This window comes from Rhododendron vialii, chromosome 5a (genome assembly GCF_030253575.1).
Source record: "Rhododendron vialii isolate Sample 1 chromosome 5a, ASM3025357v1".
Taxonomy (NCBI): Eukaryota; Viridiplantae; Streptophyta; class Magnoliopsida; order Ericales; family Ericaceae; genus Rhododendron; species Rhododendron vialii.
Window position 1 is genome coordinate 751,475 of NC_080561.1, and position 13,062 is coordinate 764,536.

Sequence of the window (13,062 nt, forward strand, 5' to 3'; positions counted from 1 at the left end):
TTTGGGTGTTATTGTTTTTGAGAAGTTTTCGGAGAAAATTCTTGCGGTTGTGCTAGCTCCTCGGGAAAGCTAGAGGCATTCGGTTCTTGTAAGCACCCGCAAGACTTACAAGTTGTAATCTTTTAAAGATTAGTCTAACCTTCAAGTAATTGCTTGAGGAGAAGTGGAGTAGGGCCGGACCGTGGACAAATCCGGACCGAACCACTATAAACGGGTTCTATCTCTCTATCTCTCTATTTTGATTGCATACTTATTGTTTGCATATATTGTTAGAGATAAATTTTTATTGGTAATTATTACTAGCAATCCTATTCACCCCCCCTCTAGGTTGCATAATTTGGGTAACAATTGGTATCAGAGCCTCGGCTCTTGTTTGTAGATTTAACCATCTAAGAGTTAAGATCCATGGCAACCACTAGTAATGTTTCTTGTATCGAAGGTCAATCGTCCAATAGACCTCCCTTGTTCACCGGAGAAAATTACTCTCATTGGAAAAATAGAATGATGATCTTTATTCAATCCACGGATTATGATCTATGGAAAATTATCAAAAATGGTCCCATTATTCCTACTAAGAAAGTTGGAGAAGAGACTATGCCTAAACCAGATTATGAGTGGAGTCATTTGGAAAAGGCTTCAATAGAAAAGAACTATAGAGCTATGAACCTTCTTTTTTGTGCTATTACTCCCAATGAATATGATTGTGTCTCCGCATGTGAATCGGCTAAAGAAATATGGGATAAGTTAGAAATGTCACATGAAGGAGATAGTCAAGTTAAGGAGTCCAAAATTGATATTCTTGTGCATAGCTATGAGCTCTTCAAAATGAAACCGGATGAATCTATATCTCAAATGTTTGCTAGATTTGCTAGTATTACTAACGGTTTAAAAGCTCTTGGAAAGATTTACAGTCAATCCGAAATGACAAGGAAGGTGCTCCGTTCCATGCCAACCAATTGGGACACTACCACCTCCATCATCCTACAATCCAAAGATTTCTCAACATACACGATGGACAAGCTCATGGGATCTCTCATGACGGAGGAAATGCATCACAACCTCAAGGGTGAAAAAGAGAAGAAAGTTAAGGATCTTGCCTTCAAAAGTACAACAAGCAAATCAAAAAGCAAGGAGGATTCAAGCAACGAAAGTGAGGATGATGAAATGGCGCTCATCACAAAAACGTTCAAGAAACTCCTCAAAAATAGAGCATCTCGCAAAAGTAGAGGATTTTCAAGAAAAGATGGAGGCAAAGAAGAAAGTAGCAAAAAGGATCCAATTATTTGCTACGAGTGCAAGAAGCCCGGCCACATCAAAAGTGAATGTCCATATGCCAAAAAATATTCAAAGAAGGACAAAAGGAGAGCTATGATGGCCACATGGGACAATAGTGACGATAGTAGCTCCGATGAGGACGATGAGCAACAAGAGGTCGCTAACTTGTGTTTCATGGCCATCGAAGAAAACGAGGTAGATCTCGACTCATCCTATTCCTTTGATGAATTGTTTATTGCCTATAAAGAGTTGAAAGTAGAATTTGAAAAAGTTGTTTCTAAAAACAAATTTCTTAAAAAGGTTGCTAAAGATCTCTCACTAGAAATGGATGATTTAATTGAAGAGAAAGATATTTTGGAGGAAGAAAATGAAAGTTTAAGAACCTCTTTGGCAAAAGAAAAAGAGTATTTGAAGGATACTTCCAAAAACGAATCTTTAGAAAAACAAATTGACGATTTAACTAATTCTCTTTCAAAACTCACTAATGGAAAAGAAAGTTTAGACATTCTTCTTGGAAAACAAATGGTTTCTTTTCACAAGGCCGGAATTGGTTATAATCCCACTCAACACAAAAATCTTTTTGGAAAAGATGTTCCTCCTTCTAACCATTCTAAATTGACATGTCATTATTGTGGTAAAATTGGTCATATTTCTCCTACATGTCCTATGAAAGGATACTCATCTTCTAATGCAAAAAAGGTTTGGGTTCCTAAGAACCGTATCAATGCTAACCTTCAAGGACCCAAGATGATTTGGGTACCAAAAGTCAAGAATTGATGTGCTATTGTAGGTATGCTTCAAAAGTTCTCTCAAGGAAGGAAGTTGGTACCTTGATAGTGGATGTTCAAGACACATGACCGGTGACAAGAGGGCTTTCAATTCTCTTTCGCCTAAAGATGGTGGACATGTCACATTTGGAGACAACAACAAAGGCAAAATCATAGGAATCGGTGATATAGGTAATTCTCCTATTATTGAAGATGTTTTACTTGTTAGTGGTTTAAAACACAATCTTCTTAGCATAAGTCAATTATGTGATAGAGGAAATCGTGTTATCTTTGAAAAATCCAAATGTATCATTGAAAATGTCAAAAGCAACAAGACACTCTTCGTTGGACAAAGACTTGAAAATGTATATGTTTTTAATCTCAATGATTTAAGTAATTGTGATATAAAATGTTTTTCCGCTTTGAGTGAAAATAGTTGGCTTTGGCATAGGCGCCTAGGACATGCAAGTATGGATGCTATTTCAAAACTCTCTAGAAAAAATTTGGTAAAAGGTCTTCCTAAAATCAAATTTGAAAAAGATAGACTTTGTGGTCCTTGCCAACAAGGAAAACAAACCAAGGTTTCTTTTAAGTCCAAAAATGTTGTTTCAACTACTAGACCTTTGCAATTACTTCATATGGATTTGTTTGGACCAACTCGCTCTCCAAGTCTTTGTGGAAACTATTATTGTCTTGTTGTTGTTGATGATTTCTCTAGATATACATGGGTGATGTTCCTAGCTCATAAGAATGAGGCTTATCCTAATTTCACTAAACTTTGTAGAAGAGTTCAAAATGAAAAAGGCTTTGTTATTTCTAACATTCGTACGGATCATGGAAAAGAACTTGACAATTCTTTATATGAAAAGTTTTGTGATGAACATGGTATTGGTCATAACTTTTCCGTACCTCGTACTCCTCAACAAAATGGAGTAGTAGAGAGAAAAAATCGTACTCTGGAAGAAATGGCCCGCACTATGCTTTGTGAAAACTCTTTGCCAAAATATTTTTGGGCGGAAGCCGTTAATACCTCATGCTATATTTTGAATCGAGTTTTAATTAGGCCTATCCTCAAGAAAACTCCTTATGAGCTTTGGAATGGTAGAATACCCAACATTAATTACTTTCATGCCTTCGGTTGTAAATGTTATGTATTAAACAATGGAAAAGATAACTTGGGTAAATTTGATTCAAAATCGGATGAAGGCATCTTTATTGGTTACTCTCTTACTAGCAAAGCATATAGAATTTATAATAAGCGCACTAATCTTGTTGAAGAATCTATTCACGTTTCCTTTGATGAATCTAATCCTTGTGCTACTAAGGATGTTGTTGATAATGATGACTTAGAAATTACACATGAGATTCATGACTTGAAAATTCAAGAAAAAGTTGATGGTGATACTCAAGTAGAAAGCTCTCAAATCAAAGAAGATGAAGTTATTAATCAACCTCAAGATGCCATGGGAGACAACCAAGATCTTTCCAAGGATTGGAGATTCGTGCAAAACCATCCAAAGGACTTGATTCTTGGAGAAGTTTCGAAAGGGGTAACCACTCGCTCGTCTCATAGAAATTTTTGTGAAAATCAAGCTTTTGTTTCTCAAATTGAGCCTAAAAACTTTCCGGAAGCTCAAGATGATGAAAATTGGATTTTGGCCATGCAAGATGAGTTAAATCAATTTGAAAGGAATAAAGTTTGGGCATTAGTACCTAAGCCTCTTGATCACACTATTATAGGTACTAAATGGGTTTTTCGTAACAAGCTAGATGAATCCGGAAATATTGTTAGGAATAAAGCTAGACTTGTTGCTCAAGGTTATAATCAAGAAGAAGGTATTGATTTTGAAGAAACTTTTGCACCGGTAGCTAGATTAGAGGCTATTCGCATATTGCTTGCCTTTGCATCTTTCAAAAATTTCAAGCTTTATCAAATGGATGTGAAAAGTGCATTTTTGAATGGGTTCATAAATGAGGAAGTTTATGTCAAACAACCTCCCGGCTTTGAAGATCATGTATACCCCGATCATGTTTTTAAACTCTCAAAAGCTCTATATGGTTTGAAGCAAGCACCACGTGCATGGTATGATAGACTTAGTTCATTCTTGCTTGACAATGGCTTTACTCGTGGAAAAATTGATACTACTCTTTTCATTAAAGCCAAAGGTAAAGATATGCTCATTATTCAAATATATGTTGATGATATTGTCTTTGGTGCCACTAATGATAATATGTGCAAAGAGTTTGCTAAGTGTATGCAAGGTGAATTTGAAATGAGTATGATGGGGGAGCTTAACTTCTTCCTCGGACTTCAAATCAAGCAAACTAATGAGGGGATCCTAATCAACCAAGCCAAGTATGCGAAAGAACTTATTAAGAAGTTTGGCATGGAAGGATCAAAGCCAATGAGCACACCAATGAGCACATCAACTAAGCTAGACAAAGATGAGAATGGTAAGGCCGTCAATGAAAAGATGTATCGAGGTATGATCGGCTCATTACTTTATCTCACTGCAAGTAGACCGGATATAATGTTTAGTGTTTGCATGTGTGCTAGATTTCAATCATGTCCTAAAGAATCGCATTTAAAAGCTATTAAACGTATTTTTAAATATGTTGCCGGTTCTCATGACTTAGGATTGTTTTATCCACGTGGAGTTGCATTTGATTTAATTGGTTATTCGGATGCGGATTTTGGAGGTTTCAAAGTTGATCGTAAAAGTACAAGTGGGACTTGCCAATTTCTAGGGCACTCTCTAGTGTCTTGGCATAGCAAGAAACAAAATTCCGTAGCTCTATCTACCGCCGAGGCGGAATATGTAGCGGCCGGAAGTTGTTGTGCCCAAATATTGTGGATCAAACAACAAATGGAGGATTTCAATTTGCAATATGATCATATTCCTATTAAATGTGATAATACTAGTGCAATTAGCTTAACCAAGAATCCAATTCAACATTCTCGAACAAAACATATTGAGATTAGACATCATTTTATAAGAGATCATGTTCAAAAAGGAGATATTGAACTTAACTTTATTAGTACCGACAAGCAATTGGCGGACATTTTCACAAAACCCCTTGGTGAAGAACAATTTTGTTTCATTCGACGAGAACTCGGCATGTCTAATCATTTATGAAAAAGTTGTGTTCTTGATGTCAAAAGTTTTTTTTTTTGGATTCAATATTGAGTTGATTGAATTCGTAAATATCATACTTGATGGAGAGTACAAATGATCTTGATAAAGAAATCACCCTCCAAACATTTTATCATATGATTCATTTTCCTGTGTTTGGTATGCAGAAAAACAGTTTTATGGTCTTTAATGCTACTCCTCTTAAACGCTTTCTGGACTTAACCTGCATTTGTCAGTGTAGAGACCCGTATTTTATTTCCATAATTCTTTATGTTTTATTAAGGCATGAGTTGTGATATAAAATGGAGAATGAGTTCGGATGTCGAATGTGCTAGAATTTAGAAGTTCGGGATGCAAGTGTAATATGCATGGGTGTATAAGTGAAGGTGTGTGTAGGGGATAATTCTCCCCCACATATATTTCTTTTCTTTTCCGGGCAGACACACACACGTTTCTCTCTCTCTACTCCCTCGACCGACTCTCTCTCTTTCTCACCTCTCGTCCAAACTTCTCTCTTCGATTTCATCGCCTTAGAATGAGATTTCGGAAAAATCCCAAGTACTAAAGTTGTTCTACGCGACGAGATCTTCCTATTGATCGAAGAAGAATCATGATCGGAGCACTTTGAGGTTTCCTCCATGTTCGGGCTTGCTTCTAACCCTCGAGGTAGGGATCTCCTACCTTCTTTACATGTTTAAGTGTTGGTTAGATGTACAAGAATCAAGTTTGATCATTTATTTTGAGTCTTGAACAAATCTGTTATATGCTGATAATTTCGTGGGTTTTGGAAATCTGTCTTTTGGGAGCCCTCTGCTAGAAATCACTGGCATTTGTCATGATTAAGACCTCAAGGGGCGGGTCAGGGTCGTGACAGTCAGTCGGATGTCCAAGCGGATGTCCAACCGGACAACCGTGAGGTTGAGACTTATTCAAGCTTTTGCGTTGCTAACTCTGATTTATTAAGTCTCTTACACTTAGTTTGTATGAACTTCATGGCTTAGTGCTTAAATTGTCTCTTATATACTTCGCCGATATGAATTTCTTGTCTCTAAGCTTGCAGGGATAATCATTCTCGGTAATACCCCTCGCATTCTTTAAAAAAGCTCTCTTTTAGGGGGAGCATGTATTAAGGGGACACAACAATAAACACCCGAACACAATTTTCTTCCCCTATTCTTGTTCTTTTCGGCGCCACCCCTATTCTTGTCCTATTCGGCGCCGCATCCCCTATCCTATCTCTATTCGGTGCCGCATCCCCTATTATCTCTCTTTCGGCGCAGCAATTCAATCAATTCGGCGCACCATTTCAAACAATTCGGCGCTGCATCTCTATCCCTTATCCTCAAACACTTCTCTCATTCTCTATAAATTCAACAACACTCTCTCTATCTCTTCATCTATCTATCTTTCCTTCTCTCTCGGCCTAAATCTCTCATCAAGCAATGGCAAACATACCGCAAGGGTTACCGTTTGAGTTTTACGAAAGAGATGCCGAACGAGCAGAGTTCAGGTTGTTTATCCAAACCATTTGGATGCAACTCTTTATCTTCATTCTGCTGTGTGCGTTACTTACCATGAGAATACCACCATGGTTCGGATGGAATGTAAATGTGGATACTCTGTGGTATTGGATTGGCATTATAGCTGCCGTTGTAGCAGCCATTATTCGAGAATACGAAAATCAAGGACGCCAAGCTCTCAATGAACGAAGATAGAGTGCTACAGGGCAAGAGCGGCATGGTGCTGGAACCATGGCCCTATTGTTTTTCTCTTTTTAGTTTTTTTTTTATGATGTCACAGGGGGAGAAAAAGCCAAGTTTTAATTGATCTATCTTGCCATTTTGGGCAAATTTAAAAAAATTGCTTGCTATGATCTGATGATTATTGCTATTACTCGTTGATCATAGATAACTGCTTTGGTGCATGTATTAAGGGGGAGATTGGCATAACTCCTACTTGAATAAAAACTATCATTTTGTGTCATCATCAAAAAGGGGGAGATTGTTGAAAAATGTATGCATTATAATTTGTGAAAATTTATATGCATCTCTATTAATTATTTTGATGATTAATTCAATGATATTTTTATTCGGCAAATACAAAATTATCGAAAAGTCGATTCCCGAATTAAATATTTTCGTGACCTTGAAATATAGCATAAAGTCTCTTGGATTCATGATTTATATTTACAAAGACTTTATTGAGCTCAATACATGCTTTAACGGTTTATTTAGATGAAATTGTGAGCCACAGGTTGACGAACCGGCTGACAAGCCGGCTGTCTGAACAGAAAGCTGTGACAACCGGACGACCACCCGGATGACCATTCTATCAAACGGCTAGTTTCCAACGGCTAGTTTCAAACGGCTAGTTTCCAACGGCTAGTTTCAAACGGCTAGTTTCCAACGGCTAGTTTCCAACGGCTAGTTTCAAACGGCTAGTTTCCAACGGCTAGTTTCCAACGGCTAGTTCCAACGGCTAGTTTCCAACGGCTAGGAAGCATATGGATGGCTATATAAGGCATCAAGAACTCATTAATGAGTACACACACAAGCTACAACATTCCATATTATTGCAAGAGAAAATTCTCAAAAGATCAAAGCCAAAAATTCTCATTGTTCTTCCACTTTCATATTATTCTTGAGAGAAAATTTGTACAAGTCGTGAGCGATAATTTTCATACCTTCTTCACATACTTGTATTTCCTAAGTGAGTGTTTGAGTCAAACACTTGAAAGCTTAGAAGACCAAATTCGGGTTGGAATTTGGGTGTTATTGTTTTTGAGAAGTTTTCGGAGAAAATTCTTGCGGTTGTGCTAGCTCCTCGGGAAAGCTAGAGGCATTCGGTTCTTGTAAGCACCCGCAAGACTTACAAGTTGTAATCTTTTAAAGATTAGTCTAACCTTCAAGTAATTGCTTGAGGAGAAGTGGAGTAGGGCCGGACCGTGGACAAATCCGGACCGAACCACTATAAACGGGTTCTATCTCTCTATCTCTCTATTTTGATTGCATACTTATTGTTTGCATATATTGTTAGAGATAAATTTTTATTGGTAATTATTACTAGCAATCCTATTCACCCCCCCTCTAGGTTGCATAATTTGGGTAACAATTTTGATGATCGAAAACATTCATAATTAATTTAGAGCTTGTCAAAAACATTGAGCATGCTAAAAATCAGGATGATTAGATACCGGTTGATATGATTTCGTAATGTATCTGTCTTCAGATGAATGGGTTAAGTGAGTTTGTGTTACAATATTTTTTTGTTCAAAATAAAATGTGTTTTGAAACTGTATGGTTTGATAATCCATATCAAACGGTAATGGGTCATCGCCATTTTTGGCATGGAAAATATTTTTGACGAACTTTAAAATATAAACGTTTAGAATCACCAAAATAGTGACGGAAAGAACTAAAAAAACGATCAATGTGAACAACCGGAGAGAAACCTGTTCCAATCAATAAATGTTGAAAGAATACAATATGAACGATCAATAAATGCTGAAAGAATACAATGAAGGGACATCATACCGGACATACCCTACACCTTTCCCCTGTTTCCTTACACATAGGGGTGTAAACGAATCGTGTCCTGGGTTTCCGGGCCCACTCCGGTCTCGCTCCGATGATCAGAAGCGTTCACTTTGTAGAGCTCGTCGAGTAGAATAACTATGCAAAAAATCAGCTTAATTGGATATCATTAAGTGCCTGATCGGAGCCTATATAACTCTCGGTCCATGGGTTACAGTGGATTTGATTCAGTGTTTCGGATCCATTCTTTTTAAGATAAAAAGGTTCCGATCAGGTACTTAATGATATCCAATTAAGCTGATTTTTTGCATAGTTATTTTACTCGACGAGCTCTACAAAATGAGCGTTTTCGATCATCGGAGCGAGACCGGAATGGGCCCGAAAACCCGGGACCGCAGCACGCTGCCGCCCCCTTGGGGCAGCCCCCCGCCTCCCGTTTATTTAACAAGCCAAAAACTTGAGCTCGAGCTCGGCTCGAGCTTTAACGAGCCGAGCCCTTAACGAGCCGAGTTTAGTCATTTACTAAACGAGCCTCTTTAATCGAGTCGAGCCTCCCTTAACGAACTGAGCTTTTGTCGAACGAGCCGAGCTCCATTCGGATCGTTTACTAAATGAGCCGAGCTCACGAGCTACTCGGTTTATTTATAGCCGTTACACATGTTAATTAAATATACATCTGTATAAGAAAAATGAAATGACGAAAAATAATTTGAAATTTAAATTGCCCGCGCACTACACTTACATTGTGTGTGGGGTCTTCACATGAGATTTTTTTTTTTTACCATTCGTTAATCATAAGCTACTCTATTCTAATGGATTAGGAAGGTGGATGGGTGCTTACAGAAATCGAACCATATCCGCGAGCATTGGAGTATAAAAGAGGAACCAATTGCACTTCACTCCATGGGCGTGTGGATTGTGTAGGTGTATGTGTTCGTGCAAGTGTTTGAAAAAAAAATTAGGAAAATTATTTCCATTCTCTTAGAAATTTACACTAAAAATGTTCGTACATTCTCTGAGGAAAAATTAGGAAAAGCATAAGGAAAATTTACTTCCTCCGTCCCAATTTACTTGTCCCAGTTCTATTCTAATTGGATAAAAAAATTAGATATATTTTTAAATTGATAATGAATTTTATATCCAATATGAATTTTGTTTGATAGATCTCTATTTGTTCTATAATGCAATGTTTTCAAAATCAATTAAAATATTATAAATTACAATATATAATCAATTAAAAAATAACACGAACTCTCAAAAGTGACAATTAAATTAGGAAGGAGGTAGTACTAATTAGACATTCCGAATCTAAACGTCAATGTCAAATATCCATTACCGGAGAAATCCCAGTCGGTGACTGTAACGGCGAAACCCACACGCTACGATTTGACAGTGAGTGTTTAATACTGTAGAAAGAACTCTAGGCTATGCACAAAACCCAAACTCGAGGTCAACATTTTCGTACGATAAAAAATGGGTAAACATTCTCGGATAGAAAATTGTATTCACACTATATATATATATATATATATATATATATATATATATAATTTTTTTGTTTTGAAAGTATAATTTTTTTGTTGAAAGACATGAAATGAAGTGTTGATAGCAAAAAATGGAGTACAAATATCAATTTCCTTTCAGAAATAGTATTCCACTTTTGTCACCAAAACTATTACTACTTTGTTCTCGATTTGACCTTTGAAATATATTTTTCACAATTTAAGGTGTGTTCCACTAATACAAATAAGAATAACATGCCTCATAAAGCAAAAAATAAGTATTTAAAAGATAAGAACCTTAGCGAACAGAGCCTAATTCTTAACCTCTGTTTATTTCTTAGGACAACCATTCCCACATAAGCGGAACCGGGGGTGCTCTAGTGCACACTCGCATTATACATATAGTGCGGATAATTCAGTCGTCCATCTTGACAATAGACGGCTCGAATTTCATCCGAATAGTGAATGTCTATGATTTGTAGAAGTTCGGATTAAATCCAAGTCGTTCATGCCGAAAATGGAAGATCAAATCAATCGTACTACACAGTGTAGTGCGATGAGTACACTACAACGCCTCCCATTCCAGCATAAAGCAGCACATATCATCCTGCTCGAAATTCCACATACACCAAAATCCAAATCAAATTCTTCTTACCCACAGTTCAAAAAAATTCGTCTTTAACCAGTTCCATCCATCCTTACTGACACACGCATCCGCCACATATTAATTTTACCTCATCAAGTCCTAATCTTCAACTTGATACTCACTCTAGTCCTTATCATTATACCAAACTTTCTTCTCCCCTCTTTCTTCATGAAATTACCCTCCTGTGTTACTAAACACAGAACCAATAAAAAAAAAAATTGTTCTGAGAAAATAGTGAGATTTTTGTTTCAAATTATAAGTCTGTAACCCTATGTTGACAGCTCATCTGAACAAAAGTTAATAGAGAAAATAGAAGAGAGAATGAGTGAAGAGAGAGGTAAATGAATATTACAATATGAGTAAGGCCAATAGGGGATGTTCCAAATCATAATCATTCGCCAACAGTCTTACTCCCACAAGTAATTGAGCAACAAACATTCGATCACCATTATGCTATGTCCATCCATGAAATTTTCAAATTTTCATCCTTTTAATTTTTTAAATTCACTCTATAAGGTTACGACACCCGTTTTCTCCATAGATGTGAGTTTCGGCCGAGTATTGATTAGAATTTTCCAATTTTGGCTTGGGTGAAACTTGGAGCAATAGATTAATGTGGCTCTTATGTTGCAATTTTTGTTAAACAAATGAACATAACTGTTCAATATCTAAGGCGTTGTTTAATATAAGGTTTTAAAGGAAGTTTTTTGGGATAATAAGTAATGAGAGAGAGAGAGAGAGAGAGAGAGAGAGAGATGTGAGTAATAAGTAGAGAGAAAACTCAATCAAAAACCGTATTCTCGGAACCTCAAAAGTGAACAAACGCTTAAGATATCCCGTCGTTGGAAGATTAAATAATTAAAGACGCAAGTGAGGCATTCAGAAAACGTAGAGGGGCTAAATGTTGTTTACCCAAGCTTCTTTTCTCTCCTAAATGATAGATTCATGTGGCAATTTTTGCTGAGCAAATGAACATAAATTGTTCGATATATATCTAAAGAGTTGTTTGATAGTAAAATTTTAAGGTAGGTTTTTAGGGTAATAAGTGATGAGAGAGAGATAGAGAGATGTGAGTAATAAGTAGAGAGAAAACTTATTCGAAACCGTGTTCTCAGAACCCCAAAAATGAACCGACCCTTAAGAGATCCCGTCGTTGGAATCCCAAAAGTGAACAAACGCTAAAGAGATCCCGTCGGAAGATTAAATAATGAGTAATGCTATATGTACCGATTGAGGGGGAGGGAAAACGTACCGACTGGCTGCGCCAGGCCGTCTCCGGCCACCGAACAGCCGATCCGAGCAGTCCAAAAATTCTATAAAAAAAAAAGCGATGGGTCCCTGGGGGAATCAACGGCATCCGAGGTGTGTAGGGTGCTTGATCCAAGCACCCAATATACACGAAAAGGGGTGCTCGGATCAAGCACCCTACACACCTCGGATGCCGTTGATTCCCCGGGGGCCCGATTGCTTTTTTTTTATAGAATTTTTGAACTGCTCGGATCGGCTGTCCGGTGGCCGGAGACGGCCCAGCGCGGCCAGTCGGTACGTTTTCCCTCCCCCCTTTCGGTACCTATATCTTTACTGTTAAATAATTAAGGAGGTAAGTGAGGCATTAAGTAAACTTAGAAGGGCTAAATGTTATTTGCCCAAACTTCTTCTCTCTCCTACACAGAAGTCACGTGCGGGAAGAGGGTACGGCGTCTACTTTCCGTCTCTTGTCTCTCTATCTCTCAATCACTGCAAATCTGAGTACAAAACCCTGCAACCATCACGACCTATCGATTGAAAATGGACAGACACAAAATGCACAGAAACCGAGGCAGTGAGTGTTTCTCGAGGGAGGCAGAGAGAGAGAGAAATGCAATACAGCTAACTTTCAAGTAGAAACTTTCAAAAGAATGGAGTAAAAAGGTAGGATTTCCCCATAATTTGCCCACTGTTGAATTTCGTACCACCAAATCCAGGCTTTTCTCTCCAAACCCATCTCTATTGCTATCCATAATCATCATATCCTCGTACTATCTCCGTTCCAAATTCACACTTTTAAGGGTTCGTATTATTTTTCAATTGATCATATATTATAATTTATATTTTCATCGTCTCAAAATGAATGATAATTTTTAAAATTCGTGTCATTTTTCATCGCTTATATCTTTCAATTCATAATATTTTTCATGAGTTTGAAAACTTTATATAATAGAACTA